At 53.0% G+C, this 15,942-nt stretch overlaps 1 protein-coding gene and 1 pseudogene across 2 annotated transcripts in view; one reads left to right on the top strand and one right to left on the bottom strand.

Annotated features, from left to right (window-relative positions):
- Nucleotides 1–15,942, top strand: part of TSPEAR (thrombospondin type laminin G domain and EAR repeats) — a 90,691-nt gene that overhangs the window by 27,394 nt on the left and 47,355 nt on the right. The gene's annotated exons all lie outside the window — the stretch shown is intronic.
- On the bottom strand, nucleotides 14,449–15,106 carry LOC309659592 (annotated as a pseudogene). Its single transcript has one exon. The product of its transcript is annotated as an uncharacterized misc_RNA (transcript).

The following is a 15,942-nucleotide window of genomic DNA, read 5'->3' as shown; positions in this document are numbered from 1 at the left end:
CATCTCACTGAGCGCTCCTGAGTCGGGCACTGGTCAAGACCTGCTTTACAGATGGGGACACTGAGGTGACAGGTGGGCATGCGGTTGCCCCAGCGACAGAGTCTGTAGACGACGCAGCCCCCCTGACAGTGCAGCACCTGCCAGGAGCATGGGGACGGAGCACTGACCCCCCAGGCTGTAGATGCCACGTGAGGGAGGAGAGGGCGGCAGGTTGCTGGGGCCCAGCAGGTATGTGGGGCGTTGCTGCACATTCACCTGACCTGCCTGGTCAGCCGAGGGGCACCTTGTCCCCCACGGCTGGGGCTGGGGCTCTGCGGCGGTGGCTTGTGGCTGTCCGCCATGGGCCCCCTCGGGTGCTTGGGAAACAGTGAATGTGGAGTCAGATGCGAGGGGAGAGCCTGCCATCCGGCTCCTCTCCATCCTCAAGCATCCACGGCCAGGAGTATCCACGGCCAGGAGTGCCCATGGCCAGGAGTATCCACGGCCAGGAGCGCCCACGGCCAGGAGTATCCACGGCCAGGAGCGCCCACGGCCAGGAGCATCCACGGCCAGGAGTATCCACGGCCAGGAGTGCCCACGACCAGGAGTATCCACGGCCAGGAGTATCCACGGCCAGGAGTGCCCACGACCAGGAGTGCCCACGGCCAGGAGTATCCACGGCCAGGAGTGCCCACGGCCAGGAGTATCCACGGCCAGGAGTGCCCACGGCCAGGAGTATCCACGGCCAGGAGAGCCCACGGCCAGGAGTGCCCACGGCCAGGAGCATCCACGGCCAGGAGCATCCACGGCCAGGAGTATCCACGGCCAGGAGCGCCCACGGCCAGGAGCGCCCACGGCCAGGAGTATCCACGGCCAGGAGTATCCACGGCCAGGAGCGCCCACGGCCAGGAGCATCCACGGCCAGGAGTGCCCACGACCAGGAGTGCCCACGACCAGGAGTATCCACGACCAGGAGTATCCACGGCCAGGAGTGCCCACGACCAGGAGTGCCCACGGCCAGGAGTGCCCACGGCCAGGAGTATCCACGGCCAGGAGTGCCCACGGCCAGGAGTATCCACGGCCAGGAGAGCCCACGGCCAGGAGTGCCCACGGCCAGGAGCATCCACGGCCAGGAGTATCCACGGCCAGGAGTATCCACGGCCAGGAGCGCCCACGGCCAGGAGCGCCCATGGCCAGGAGTGCCCATGACCAGGAGCGCCCACGGCCAGGAGCGCCCACGGCCAGGAGTCGTGACGGCCGGGACACTGGCCGAGGCGCCCCTCGGTGCTCAGAAGATAGGTGCCACTTCTCCCTGCCGAGGGCCGGTCAGTGGCAAGAATCGAGCAGCTCGGGGAGCCGAGGGGTGCAGCCTGGCTGGGCTGCCAGTGCGCCCCCTGCTGTCCTGGTGCTGGTGCCCCCGGGTGGGGGCTCTTTCACAGGTGTGGCCGAACGTCCCACGCTTCATGATCAAGGGCAGCGTGGCGCTCGGCCGGCCTCACAGGCTATGCAGCAGGACCCGCGAGGGCAGGGACGCGATGGCAGCCTGCAGGGAGGATGGAGGTGGGCCCCGAGCTCGGGGGTGTCCTCATGAGGATGGGCCAACCCCCAGCCCTGCCTCCCAGATGACAAGTCGCCCCTCTGGACCCTGGGGCGTGTGCTCGTGACGATGTCCAAGGAGAGGAGGCTAGATGGGTCCATTTCTTAACCAGCCGGTGGGAGTTGGTTCCTGGTTCAGTCACCCTGTAGGAGCTGGGCAAGGTCCTTGGTGATTAGCTGGAGACCAGCGTGGGACCCGGAGAGTTTGCCCCCACGAGGGCAGAGCTGGAGGGTCAAGACCTTCGTGGCACAGCTCGGCTATCCGTGACCAGGGAGCCATGGCTTTGGTGGCCACGGCTTCAGCAGCGGGGGGGGATGCAGAGGAAAGCAGGCGTACAGATGCCGGCGGGGCAGGAGGAGGCCTCGCACGTGATGGGCTGGCAGGTCAAGGGCACGCAGCAGGCCGGGCTGCGGGAGGAGGCTGGGCCGCAGCCCGCAGGGCAGCACGCGGACTGAGGGTCTCAGGCCTGCTGGCAGGAGGTGGCCGTGCAGCCTACGGACAGCACAGCAGAGACACGTGGGGGGTCGGGGTGGCCGCAGTCACTCCCACAGGCCAGGGGAGGGCAGCAGATGGGGGCGCAGCCCAGGGGACCACAGCAGACCGGCTGGCAGCCCTCAGAGGAGCTGGTGTGGCACATGGTGGCCGGGGGGCCGGGCTGGTCTGGGGGGTCCCTCTCCGGCAGCCTTTGTTACCCGGGCCGTGTGTCCCGGCAGCACGGCCACTCTTTGTGCTGTTAATGCTCTTTTCACTTTCCTGTCCCCATTTTGGGTGTCCAGCCCAGCAAGGAAGCCCCACATGGAGTGCAGTCTCGGGGTGGGAGCGGCTGGCGCCAACAGTGGGCTGGGCTTGTGCTGGGCCGGGCACTGGGCTCTACTGGTGCCTGGGGGTGACAAACTGCTCGGAGGACTCAGGGTCCTGGTGCACCCGTCCCCCCGGTGTCCCTGGGGGCCGACACTCGTACGCCGCAGGGTGTCTGCGCCTGCCCTGCGGGGGGTGGGGCACCGCTGCTCAGCCCCCCGCCCAGCTCCCCACTGGGGCCTCTTCCTGTGGGGACGTTTGGGCGTCCTGCCTGCTGGTGTGGGGTCCTGGTCTCGGGAAGGAGGGGAGGACACTGGGGTGATGTGCCCAGACTCCCGCCCACAAGACCCTGCAGCCCCCGGCGAGGGCAGACCAGCCGGTCACCGCTGAGAGCGAGGGAATTCAGCCCCGGGTGTCCCTGCCGGCCCCGCGCCAGGCCCCGCATGGCCTTTTCCACCCACAATCTCCATAAAACTTCCTCTGAATCTCCAAGGAAGCAATCCTTACCCCTGTTGATACAGGCAAGGCACCTGAGACTCACCTGGCACCTGGTCCCAGGCCAGACAGCAGCTGGCAAGGGCGTCTGGTGGGTGACACTGGCACAGGTGGATTCCAAAGGATCCCCACGTCCAAGACAGTGGACTCTTGGGAGCGAGGGGCAGAAAGGGGGTGGTGGGGTCCCCGAGGTGTGTGAGGAGGCCTGGCCCCGGGGCCCGGCAATGCTGTGTTGAGCCTTTGCAGAATCGTGGATGGATGCTTGTCTTTATTTTTATTTTATTTTATTATTATCACTTTGGGGGGCCGCACCATGCGGCATGCAGGATCTTAGTTCCCTGACCAGGGATCGAACCCACGCCCCCTGCAGTGGAAGCGGGGAGTCTTAGCCACTGGACCGCCAGGGAAGTCCCCCAGATGTTCATCTTTAAAAACCGAGCGATGGGTGGAGTGGACACCCCGTGTGATGTAGAGATGCCCCGGCTACTCCCTGATGCCTGGACCTCAGTCCCCTCCGTTCACGGGCAGGCCTGCACTGATTCCAGCCGGGAACATTCCAGAAGAGAAGTTACCAATGACCTCCGTGCTAGCCTGGCACAGAGGCGAGCCTCCAAGTGAGGCCGAGTAGCAGAGCCAAAGGGTGACGTGCCGCAGTTTGATCTTGCCGGTTGCCCTGGGGGCTGGAAAGGTGATGAGGTACAAGGCTTGGGCGTGGGCGGGCCTCTCTGGGGCGGCTGCCCGCGCGTCTGCTCTCCCGGCTACAGTGTTGCCGTCTGCACCGCAGGCTTCCTCTGCGTGGAAGCGGGCAATGCTTCTCTGCAAGGGCCCCACGGGGAGGGTGCCTGCTGGGGAGCCGGTCCCCACCCTGCTCCCAGTGCCCCCCCACCTGTGAAGGATGGAGCCTCGTTTGGAGACCCCCAGGTGCAAAGCACAGGCGTCGGGTGCTGTAGTGGTGAGGCCAGAGCGAGGCGCTGCTGATGCGGAAACCCAGCCTCTGTGCACCAGGACCAGATCAAATCTCGGAGGCAGTTTTGGGATTGTGTTGAAACTGTACACCAATCTGGGGAAAGTTGACATACCTGGCAATCCATGAACCTGATATATGATTTAGGTCTTCTTTGATTTCTCTCACTAATGTTTTATATTTCTCAACATACAAATTTTACACATTTCCCCCAAGATTCATCCTTAAGCATTCAGTATTTTTTATGCTACTGTAGATGGTACTATTTTAAAATTTCCAATTATTCATTGCTAATATATAGAAATAAAATTGATATCTGTATATTGACCTTTATTCTTTGACCTTGCTAAACCCACTTATTAGTTCTAGTAGCTTTATTAAAGAATTTTTTTGATTTTCTAGATAGACAATAATGTAATATGTTAATAGAGATGGTATTATTTTTTCCTTTCTGGTCTGTATGCACTTTACCTATTTTTATTCCCTTAATGCACTATTTAGGAACTCCAGTGTGATAATTAATGGAAGAAGTAGAACTGGACACCCTTGCTTTTTTCCTGATTTTAAGAAGAAAGCACGAAGTCTCTCATCATTAAGTTTGGTATTAGCTATAGTTTTTTTGTAGATGGCCTTTAAAGGAAGTTCCTTTTTTAATTTATTTTTTTATTGATTTACAATATTTCAGGTGTACAGCAAAGTGACTCAGTTATACACACACACACACACACACACACACATACTTTTTCAGATTCTTTTCCATTCTAGGTTTTTACAGGATATTGTAATACAGTTCTATACAGTAGGTCCCTGTTGTTAATCTATTTTATTTTTTTAAAATTTTATTTATTTATTCATTATTATTATTATTATTTTTTTGGCTGTGTTAGGTCTTTGTTTCTGTGTGAGGGCTTTCTCTAGTTGTGGCGAGCAGGGGCCACTCTTCATCGCAGTGCGCGGGCCTCTCACTGTCGCGGCCTCTCTTGTTGTGGAGCACGGGCTCCAGACGCGCAGGCTCAGTAGTTGTGGCTCACAGGCCCAGTTGCTCCACGGCATGTGGGATCTTCCCAGATCGGGGCTCAAACCTGTGTCCCCTGCATTGGTAGGCAGACTCTCAACCACTGCGCCACCAGGGAAGCCCCTATCTATTTTATATATAGTATTTTGTATCTGTTAATACCAAATTCCTAATTTATCCCTCTTTCCTTTCCCCTTTGATAACCATTAGTTTGTTTTCTGTCTGTGAGTCTGTTTTTGTTTCATAACAAGTTCATTCATATCATTTTTTTAGATTCCACATGCAAGTGATATCATTTGATGTGTGTCTTTCTCTTTCTGACTTACTTCACTTAGTCTGATACTCTCTAGGTCCGTTCACGTTGCTGCAAATGACATTATTTAAAAGAAGTTTCTTTTAATTCCTGGTCTGCTGAGAGTTTTTATCCTGAATAGATGTTGGAGTTTTTCAAATGTTTTCCTGAATCTATTGGGATGATACGTCTGTTGATATGGTGAGTTACATATATTGGTTTTTGAACGCGGAACCAGCCTGTCTTCTTGGGATGAAGGAATCACACCATCATGCCCTTTTACCTCGCTTATATATTTCCTGATTTGATTTGCTAATATCTTGTTGAGGATTGTTGCATCTTTGTTCATGAGAGGTATTGTTCCATCATTTTCTTGTAATGGTTTGTCTAATTTTGACATCAAGATTATGCTGGCCTTATAAAATCAGTTGGAAAGAGTACTTTCCTTCTATCTTCTGGAAGAGTTCGTGGACAGTTGGCAGTATTCCTTCCTTAAATGTTTGGTAGAATTTGCCAGTGAAGCCATTTGGTCTTGGTGTTTTCTATGTTGTAAGATTTTTAACCGCAAATTAAATTTCTTTGATAGATATGGGACTATTTAGCTTGCCTATCTCTTCTTGAATGAGCTTTTATGATTAAGTCTTTTAAGGAATTTGACCACTGCACCTAAGTTTTCAAATTTATTGGTATTAAGTTGTTGATCTCATTCCCTTATAATCTTTTTAATGACTATAGGATCTGTAATATTGTAAGATATAATCTTTTTGATGACTGTAAGATCTGCAATAATGCTGTTATTCCTAATATTGTATTTTGTATCTTTTCTTTCTTTTTTATTTTCCTGACTAAGCTAGAGGTTTAGCAATTTTATTGCTCTTCTCAAAGGAGCAGTTTTTAGTTACTTGGTGTCTCTTTCTGTTGTTTTTCTATTTTCTATTTCATTGTTTTTTCTGGTATTTTAAATTATTTCCTTGCTTTTGTTAATTTTGAGTTTAATTTGCTTTTCTTTTCTAGTTTAACGTGAAAACTTAGATAATTGATTCCAGAATTTTCTTCTTTGTGAATAGAAGCATTTATCCCACCTGTTTTGACATATTGTCTTCTCATTTGTATTCAATTAAAAATATTTTCTAATTCTCTTGTGACTTCTCCTTTGAACCGTGGATTATTTAGAAGTGGGTTGGTTAATTTTTAAATATGTGTGTGTGTGTATGTGTGTGTGGGTTTCCCTCTGTCCTTTTGTTATTAATGTCTAATTTAGCTTCATTGTGGTCAGAGAATATATGTATTTTTCAATTTCTTTAAATTTGTTGAAGTTTATTTTATGGTGCAGAATATGTTATTTTTGGTGTATATTTTATGTGCACTTGAAAAGAATGTATTCTGTTATTGTCGGTTGGAGTGTTCTGTAAATATCAATTCGCTCAAGTTGGTTGATAGTATTGTCAGGATTTTACATCCTTACAAATTTTCTGTCTACTTGTTTGATTGATTACTAAGAAGCTGAACTCAAGTGATAATTGTGGATTTGTCTGTTTCTCCCTTTGGTTCTATATCATTTTTTTGTCTCATGTGTTTTGAAACTTGTTGTTAATTGCTTACACATTTAGGATTGTTAAGTTTTCTTGGTGAATCAACCCCTTTTTTATTATGTAATATCTCTCTTTATCCCTGGTAATATGTCTTGCTCTGAAATATACTTTTTTTGATATTAATATAGCCATTCCAACTTTGATTAGTGTTTGTGTGGTATATTTTTCCATCTGTTTACTTTTAACCTATCTATGTTTTTACACATAAAGTGGGATTTCTGATAGATAGCTTATAGTTGGGTCTTGCTTTTTCATCCAATTTGAAAATCTCTGTCTTGATTTTGATGTTTAGACATTTTACATTTAATGTAATTGTTGATGTTTTTAAATATATCTTGATATATGTAAAATAACATCTTGCTAGTTGTGTTCTATTTGTCCCATCTGTTCTTTTTCTTCTTTTCCTTCTTTTTATGTTTAATATTTTTAATTATTCCATTTCATCTCTACTTTTAGCTTATTACCTATACATCTTTTGGAAGCTGATTGACCTAGAGTTTATACTATACACCTTTAATATAACACAATCTACCTCCAGATAATATTATGCCACCTCATCTATACTGTCATGACTCCACAGCAGGGCACATCCATGCCCCTTTCATATCCTTTGTGTTATTGTCACATTTTACTTTCATGTAGGTTAAGACACTCAATTATCTTGTAATGCCTCTTATATTTATCTTCTCTTTTAAAATCGTCTCTAGAGCCGTTCTTTTCCTTGTGTAGATCCAGGTTTCTTGATGCTATCACACTCCTTGGCTTGAAGACATTTTCTTAATATTTCTTGTAGTGTATGTCTTCTGTTAATCTCTCTCATTTTTTGTTTATCTGAGAGAGTGTTTATTTCACTTTCATTTTTTTTTAATTAATTAATTTATTTATTTATGGCTGTGCTGGGTCTTCGCTTCTGTGCGAGGGCTTTCTCCAGTTGCGGCGAGCGGGGGCCACCCTTCATCGCAGTGCACGGGCCTCTCACTGTCGCGGCCTCTCTTGTTGCGGAGCACAGGCTCCAGACGCACAGGCTCAGCAGTTGTGGCTCACGGGCCCAGCCGCTCCGCGGCACACGGGATCCTCCCAGACCAGGGCTCGAACCCGTGTCCTCTGCATCGGCAGGCAGATTCTCAACCACTGCGCCACCAGGGAAGCCCCTTCACTTTCATTTTTGAAAGCTACTTTCAGCTTCGCAGGGCTGACAGATTTTTCTTTTAGTATTTTATAAATGTCATTCCATTGTCTTTTGGATTGCATAATTTCTAATTAGAACTCTGATGTAATTCTTACTTTTGCTTTTCTGTGCATGGCATGTCTTTTTCATATGGGTGCTTTCAAGATTTCCTCTTTATGTTTGGTTTTTGACAGCCACCATTTTAATATGATGTGTCCAGGTCATTTTTTTTTTTGTAGGGGGAAGATATTTATCTCACTTGAGGTGCTCTGGTATTTTTAGATTTATGGTCTTATGTCTTTCATCATTTTCAGAAAATTTCTCTGCTATCATTTCTTCAAATATTTCTTCTATGAAGAGGTAATTTCTATGCCTTTTTTCTCTCTCTTCTCTTTCTGGGACTCTAATTACATGCATCAATGATAATTTGAAATTGTCCTAGAGTCTTTGATGTTCTGTTCTTGTCCCTCCCCCCCACCATCTTCCTCTTTGTGTTTGAATACAGTAATTTCTATTTCCCCATCTTCGAATTCAATGATTCCACACTTGGCTGTGTCAGGTCTACTGAAGAGCTCACTGAAGGCATTCATCTTTGATATTGTATTTTGATTTCTACACTTTCTGATTGACTACTTCCTGTAGTTTCCATCTCTCTGTGGCACTTCCCCATCTGTTCATATGTGTGGTCCGTGTTTTACCCTAAACCCTTTAACATATTAGTCACAGTTATTTTCAAGTTTCATTCTGACAGCTGCAACATTTGGGTCACTTTGAGTCTGGTTGTGTTGATTGCTTTGTCTCTTGACAATGGATTGATACTTTTTGCTGCTTTTTTGAATGTCTTCTAAATTTTGTTAATCTCAGATATCATATGTTAATTTAAATGGACATAAACGGTGTTTTATCCTGGGAATAGGTGTCAGGTCATCAGTATGTGGGGAAGTTTGAATCAACCTGCTCAGATGTTGACGTTGGTTTGGGTTTTGGTGTTCTTTGAGGACCTTCAGGGTACCAGCAACTTCAAATTCCTTGTGGGGAGCCATCAGTACCTTGTGCTTAGGACGAGGGCTGGGGAATACAGTGTTTTTGCTCTGTCCTACCTTTCAGCTGTTCTCCACACAGAAGGGACCTCTACACGCGTCTGCCTTTCCATGGTGGGGAACGACGCTGCTCAGGCATCTGTGCTGGCCGGGCTGGAGCCAGGGGGCCGGGGTGGGGTCTCTGGTCCCAGCCCAGGGTCAGCCTTGGCAGGCCCTGTGTGCCTGGGGCTTGGGGGTGAGGCTTCCTCAGACTTCTGCCTCTTCTCCCTGGGATGGCCGGACCCCCTTTGTGTATGTGGTGGGTTTGTGTGTTTCCAGCCCTCCCTGTTTAGACATCCTTTAGGCACCAGGTGGGACCCTGGACCCAGGCCTGTTTCCTGTGCCCCACTCGGAGGGAGGGGAAGTCCTTCCCCATCCACAATGTGAGTCTCGAGTGGTGGACGTGAGGACACACCTTCCCCACCCTCCACCCACGAAGGACCCTCCACCTTCAGCTGAGCCATCGGGAAGAGGGCTCTTTGAGGAGGGTCTTCCGTGCTTGTGATTTGTATATACTTTCAGGAAGGCAACTTCAAAAATATGTGAAGCTAAAACAGGGGGACAGGCTGCATTGAGAAAGCATGATTTATGTGGCTCACATGGGGCGTGGTTTCCTGCTGGAGACAGAGGAGGACCCTTGGGACCAGGGCTTCCCAGGGGGGATGCGCCAGCTCACAGAAGGGTCCAGATCATCCTGCCACCTCCTCGCCTGAGTTCAGAGGGTTGGCTGAGCGTGCTTGTCACCTGCCACGTGTAGAACCTGGAGGTCCACCGAGGACTCGTGCTGGGAGGGGTGCAGATGTGACCCCGTCTGCAGTGGGAGCCGCTGGGAGGAGGCACGTGATAAGAAGCCGGAAGGGGTGCTACGGGGGGGGGGGTCTGCAGAGCAGGGCAGGGCGGGAGGGCTGGCAGCACACGGAGGAGTGGCAGGAGGAGGCTGCGCGCACAGGCTTGTAGCTCACGGGCAGGCACACGGCAGGCTTGCGGCTCACGGGCACGTATACAACTGGCTTGCGGCTCACGGGCACGTATACAACTGGCTTGCGGCTCACGGGCACGTATACACCTGGCTTGCGGCTCACGGGCACGTGTACAACTGGCTTGTGGCTCACGGGCACGTGTACACCTGGCTTGCGGCTCACGGGCACGCCGGTCGCCTGGCAGGGGCTGGACCCGCAGCAGGACGGCTGGCAGGAGCTGGGCACGCGGCAGGCGGCCTGGCAGCCCGAGGGGCAGCTGGTGTGGCACATGGTGGCGTGGGGCTGGGCTAGTGTTGGGTGGTGATGTCTGCAGGCTGCCACCCCGGGGCCTTTATACCCGGGCCGTGGGCGTTCCAGCGACACAGAAGCACAGCTGTTGACTTCCTCGTGGCTGCGGCCATCGTGTTTCCCCAGCATCTTGTTATCCTGGGACGCGCTCTCCTGTGCTGCTGTCCACCACAAATTAGTTTGGCTTTGAGGCCAGTTCCTCCTTCTGCAAACAGGATGCTCTGGTTTGCCTTCCCGTGGGGTTCGTGGTGTTTCTCCAGGCCATCGCTGTGCACAGAGCACCCCAGGATCCACTCAGAGTGCTGTACCCTTTTACTCCTTTTTGTCTCATGCCGTCAGTGAAGACTTTGAGGCCGTCATGTATTTTGGGTTTTTTTTTCGCACAGGAAAACATTGAAGCAGGAGTCTGCAAACTGCCGTCTGTGAGACAAGTCTGTCCTGCTGCCTGTGTGTGAATGAAGTTCTCTGGGGCACAGACACGCCCGTGCATTTAGTGTGTAAATAGCCCTGTAAAAGCAGGGCTGCTTTTCCCTGACAACGCTGAGTCATTGTGAGCGAGACCATGTAGCTGCAAAGCCTGAGATACTTACTCTCTGCCCTTTACAGAAAGTTTGCCAGCTCTGCCTTATCGTAATCATACAAGAACTGATTTGCTCATGCAACAGATTGTACTGTGGGCTGGCAGCAGAGACGTCCGGCCTCATGAGCCTTCCAGGGCAATGAATAAATGGAAAATGAATGCATGGAATCATTCCGGGGGGCGCTGAGGCCTGGAAAGGAAAGCAGGTTCAGCTGATAGAGAGACGTGGGTGCTGGTGGGTGGTCTGGGGGCCTCGGGGAGGAGGTGATGCTGAGCCGGCACTGGGTGCAGTGAAGGGTCGGGGGCGGGGCTCCAGGCAGAGGCAGGCAGGGGGCTGTGAGGACCCTGCTGCAGAAACCGGCGTGTTCCAGGAGCAGAAGGAAATCCCACAGCATGGGGTGCTGGGGAGCCGGTGCAGGCGGACAGATTCATAAATTTATTTATTTATTATTTTTGACTGCATTGGGTCTTCGTTGCTGCACACGGGCTTTCTCTAATTGTGGCGAGCGGGAGCTACTCTTTGTTGTGGTGCACGGGCTTCTCATTGCAGTGGCTTCTCTTGTTGCGGAGCTTGGGCTCTAGGTGTGCGGGCTCCAGTAGTTGTGGCTCGTGGGCTCTAGAGAGCAGGCTCAGTAGTTGTGGTGCACGGGCTTAGTTGCTCCGCGGCATGTGGGATCTTCCCGGACCACTGCTCAAACCCATGTCCCCTGCATTGGCAGGTGGATTCTTAACCACTGCACCACCAGGGAAGCCCAGGGGGGACAGATTCAGACCATGGAACCCGAGGACCAGGCAGCACAACCCTGGGCTGATGGAAGAAGAACGAGTCGGTGAAATTGAAGACACATCAGTAGATAGTATCCAATCTGAAGAAGAGGGACAAAGAGTTAAGAAAAATGAAGAGGGCCTATGAGACCATATCAGAAGGGCTAACATGCAAGGAATTTCAGCCCAAAGGGAGAAGAGAATGACATTGAAGCCTAAGAATATTTCGAAGAAGTAATGGACAAAATCCCCAAATTTGATTAGAAAAATTACAACTTACAGATCCAAGAATCTCTGACCAATTTTGATTTAAAAAAATTCCAATTTACAGATCCAAGAATCTCAGACCACCACTAAGGCCCCAGCACCGTTAGGCACAATGGAAAGACCATGGATTCCAGAGTGAGGCCGAGCAGCCTCAATGCCTGCTTCTCCGTTCGCAGTGGTGAGAACGTGCACACATCCTGGGATCCTTCCAGATCTTCCTGATTGAACATCTGTGCAAATGGGGTATCCCCTGCCCCTTGAATGGTGGCAGGATTGATAATTGATCAGTTACGAGAGAGTCCACGTAAAATGCTTCGCTCAGCCCTGGCACAAAGCTGGAATCATCACCCGCCGTTATGATTATGGCCATAACGTGGCCACAGCCCCCAGTGAGGAGCCCGACCCTGAGGGAGAACCTTCTGGATCACTGAGTTTCCAAATCGAAATGGGGACGCTGGTGCGGTGAGTGTGGCCGTACTTGTGTGGACAAAGCACAGGGTGTGTAAAACTGGGGAGGGCCTTGAAAACCATGAAGTGGGGCCCCCGTCCCCAACTGACAGCCCTTCCCCATCCAACCCAGGCTCCGATTCCAGAAATCACAGGGCCGCTGGGTCACCGTCAGCCTCCAGCTGAGAAGGAGCTTCCTGAACTGAGTCACTGCAATTGGAAACTCCAGGAAGAGACCCAAGGGGTCCGCCACAAGGAAGACACCCGGGTGCCACGTGGCCAGGACGCCACAGCCCGGGTATGAAGGCGGCCCCGGGGAAGGAGCCTCCGGACCAGCCCTGCCCTCTGCCCTGACCCCACCCAGCCCCATGCCGCCGTGGGCCACGCCAGCTGCTCTGAGGGCTGCCAGCCGGCCTCCTGTGTGCCCAGCTTCTGCCAGCCTTCTTGCCGTGTGCCTCTGAGACACAAGCCTGCTGTGTGTGTGCCCGTGAGCTGCAAGCCCATTGTGTGTGTGGCCCCCTCCTGCCAGCCCTCCTGCCCTGCCCTGGGTGACCGAGCGTGGGAAGGCGGCCTCTCGGCCGAGGGGCGAGCTCCCAGCGCTCAGCCCGAGGGACCCCACTCTGTCCCCCGAACTCACCAGGTCAGTCCTCACCCTGCTCTGCGTGGATTGAGGGCAAGTCACTAACTTCCTGAACTGACCCCGTTTAGGTGAAAAGGTCTTCTGCTCCGCAACTGAGTCTAAGTGGAAACGAGATGCTCCACTGGCAAGCAGGGCTCCTCCGCCTCCCGATGGGGGGGAAAGAGCCTCGCGGGGACCTTCCGTGGTCCCCCAGAGATGCCCACGGCCCGCCCCCAGGACCGTGACGCGTCCCCTCACACGGCAAAGCGATTTTGCCGACGGGAGCAAAGTAAGGGTCTTGTGATGGGGGATGGTCCTGAGTCATCCGGGTGGGACTTGGGAGAGGGGCCGGGAGACTCGGCCACAGAAGGCGAGGCCGCGGGAAGAGGGAAGCCAGACGCTAGGCCACGAGCCGAGGATGCGGTGCCTCTGTTTATCTATGGAGATTGTCGTATTTTTCTTAAATATGAATAAGTAAAGAGTACAGGTCTTGAATAAACTCGGCAAGGTATTTAAGAGTTGAGGCAGATTTATGATCTAACCACTTCCTGTTTAAAGGTCCTCTTTGGGTTTTGCTCTGTCCCCACTTCCCTGCATATAGCTAAGCTGGGGTGGGGGCGGGGCCCCCTGGGAGGTGCCTTCAATTCCTGGTCCCTCCTGCCTGGCCTCCACTCTTCTCCTGCTCCTATGGGCCTCATCAGTCTGTTATTGATGGGGTGATAAGTAGGGCATCCGATGCTGACCTGGTCAGTCTGACTGCTGCCCACTTGACTCTAGTGCTGGTGGTCCACTGAGACTGCAGGCTCATCCTCCTACTGTCCTGAGGGTTTGTTCACAAGATGTCTTTTTTGCTCTGTGCCTCCTCACTCAGGCCTTGAAATCTTGAGCAGAACGAGTGATGTATGAACCGACCCTGCACCGCCCTCGGGGCCCACAGGCACTCGCACGCAGACCAGCATGCAGGCAGCCCTCCTCTGGGTGGGCACCTCCCTGCAACGGTGCTCGTCCAGGACTCTCAGATCCCGACCCAGCAGGGTTTCTGCTGCTCCTCACGTACCTTTAACCTGCACAGGCAGCGGGGTGGGCATGGGAGGAGCCCAGGGCCCGCTCAGGGTCCGAGCCTTCTGCCCCCACGCCCACCTCCCTTGCCGGCTTTGGGGAGGGTGGGCCCTGGGGTAGGAAGGGACACAGAGCCTGCAGATGGCACCCGCTTTCAGATCCTGTGGTCTCTCAGCTGCTTGAACTCGGATTCGAGACAATGTCTTTGAGGAGGACACAGTATTTTATTGATGATAGCAGCTGACCTTTGTCACATGGGATTCAAGCTGCCAACCCCACAGAGGAGGCGCCCGGGGCCCGCAGTCCATCCTGGTCGAGGGGTCTGTGGGATGGACGGCAGGTTCAAATCCCTTCTGGGCAGCCACTGAGTGTCAAGCGAGGGGGAGAAGGGAGGTCCTGGCACCAGCAGAGGGGCAGGGGCTCCCGAGAGACAGCAGCTTGTGGGGGGCAGACGATCCAGCCGGTCAGCAGCAGGATGTGCCCAAGTTGGGGACACAGCAGGTGGGGCAGGAGCACACCGGGCGGCAGAGCAGGGACACGGAGGAGGCCAGGCGGCAGCAGCTGGGCTGGCAGGAGGAGGTGGGCACAGCAGGCGGGGCGGCAGAGGAGGGACGCGGAGGAGGAGGGTCTGCAGCAGGACGAGGGGTGGGGGGTGGGCTGGCAGCACGAGGGGGCTGAGCAGGGGGCAGCCTCACAGCACACGGGCTTGCAGCACATGGGCTTGCAGCACACAGGTGTATAACAGACGGGCTTGCAGCAGACAGGTGTGCAGCAGACAGGTGTGCAACAGACAGGCTTGCAGCAGGTGGGCACACAGCAGGCCTGCTGGCAGGGGAGCAGGTGCAGCAGGAGGGCTGGCAGCTAGACTGCTGGCAGCACGGGGCCATGCAGGGGCTGGTGCAGGCTCTTTGGCAGCAGGGGCTGGACACACAGCTCACTGGGGCGCAGACGAGGGTCAGGCACGGGGCCGGGGCGCAGCAGCTGGGGGCGCAGCAGGGGGCTCGCAGCAGCTCTCTGGGCAGCCGTCCACCTGCCAGCAGGAGCCGGTGCAGGAACCGGGCAGGCAGAGCCGCTGCCGTAGCTCAGGGCGCTGGAGCAGACGGACGGGGTGGACGCGGCCATGGTGGGGGTGGGGGGGCTAGAGGAGGGTGTGTGAGTGTGAGTGTGAGTGAGTGAGTGTGTATGTGTGATGTGCTCGGCTGTCAGCTTTTTTACGCTCCTCGGTGTGTGTGTGTGTGTGTGTGTGTGTGTGATGTGCTCGACTGTCGGGTTTTTTACGCTCCTCGGTGTGTGTGTGTGTGTGTGTGTGTGTGTGTGTGTGAGTGTGAGTGTGTGAGAGTGTGTGTGTGATGTGCTCGGCTGTCAGCTTTTATACCCCTCCTCGGTGTGTGTGTGTGTGTGAGTGTGTGTGAGTGTGTGAGTGTGTGTGTGTGATGTGCTTGGCTGTCGGCTTTTATACCCTCCTTGGGGTGTGTGTGTGTGTGAGTGTGAGTGTGAGTGTGTGAGTGTGTGTGTGATGTGCTTGGCTCTCGGCTTTTATACCCTCCTCGGTGTGTGAGTGTGTGAGTGTGTTGTGTGATGTGCTCGGCTGTCGGCTTTTTTACCCTCCTTGGTGTGTGAGAGAGAGTGTGTGTGTGTGAGTGTGTGTGTGTGTGATGTGCTCAGCTGTCGGCTTTTTTACCCTCCTTGGTGTGTGTGTGTGTGTGAGAGAGTGTGTGTGTGTGTGTGTGTGTGTGTGAGTGTGTTGTGTAATGTGCTCGGCTGTCGGCATTTTTACCCTCGGTGTGTGTGTGTGTGTGTGTGTGAGTGTGTGTGTGTGTGAGTGTGAGTGTGTGAGAGAGTGTGTGTGATGTGCTCGGCTGTCGGCTTTTTTACCCTCCTCGGTGTGTGTGTTGTCCCTCCTGTCGTTCCTGGTTGGTGCCTGGCCCGGAAGCCTCGGTAGATGAGTCAGTTGCCCA

Source organism: Balaenoptera physalus, assembly GCF_965194825.1.
Source record: "Balaenoptera physalus genome assembly, chromosome: 4".
In the NCBI taxonomy this organism is placed as follows: domain Eukaryota; kingdom Metazoa; phylum Chordata; class Mammalia; order Artiodactyla; family Balaenopteridae; genus Balaenoptera; species Balaenoptera physalus.
This window is presented reverse-complemented; position numbering and strand designations above follow the sequence as displayed.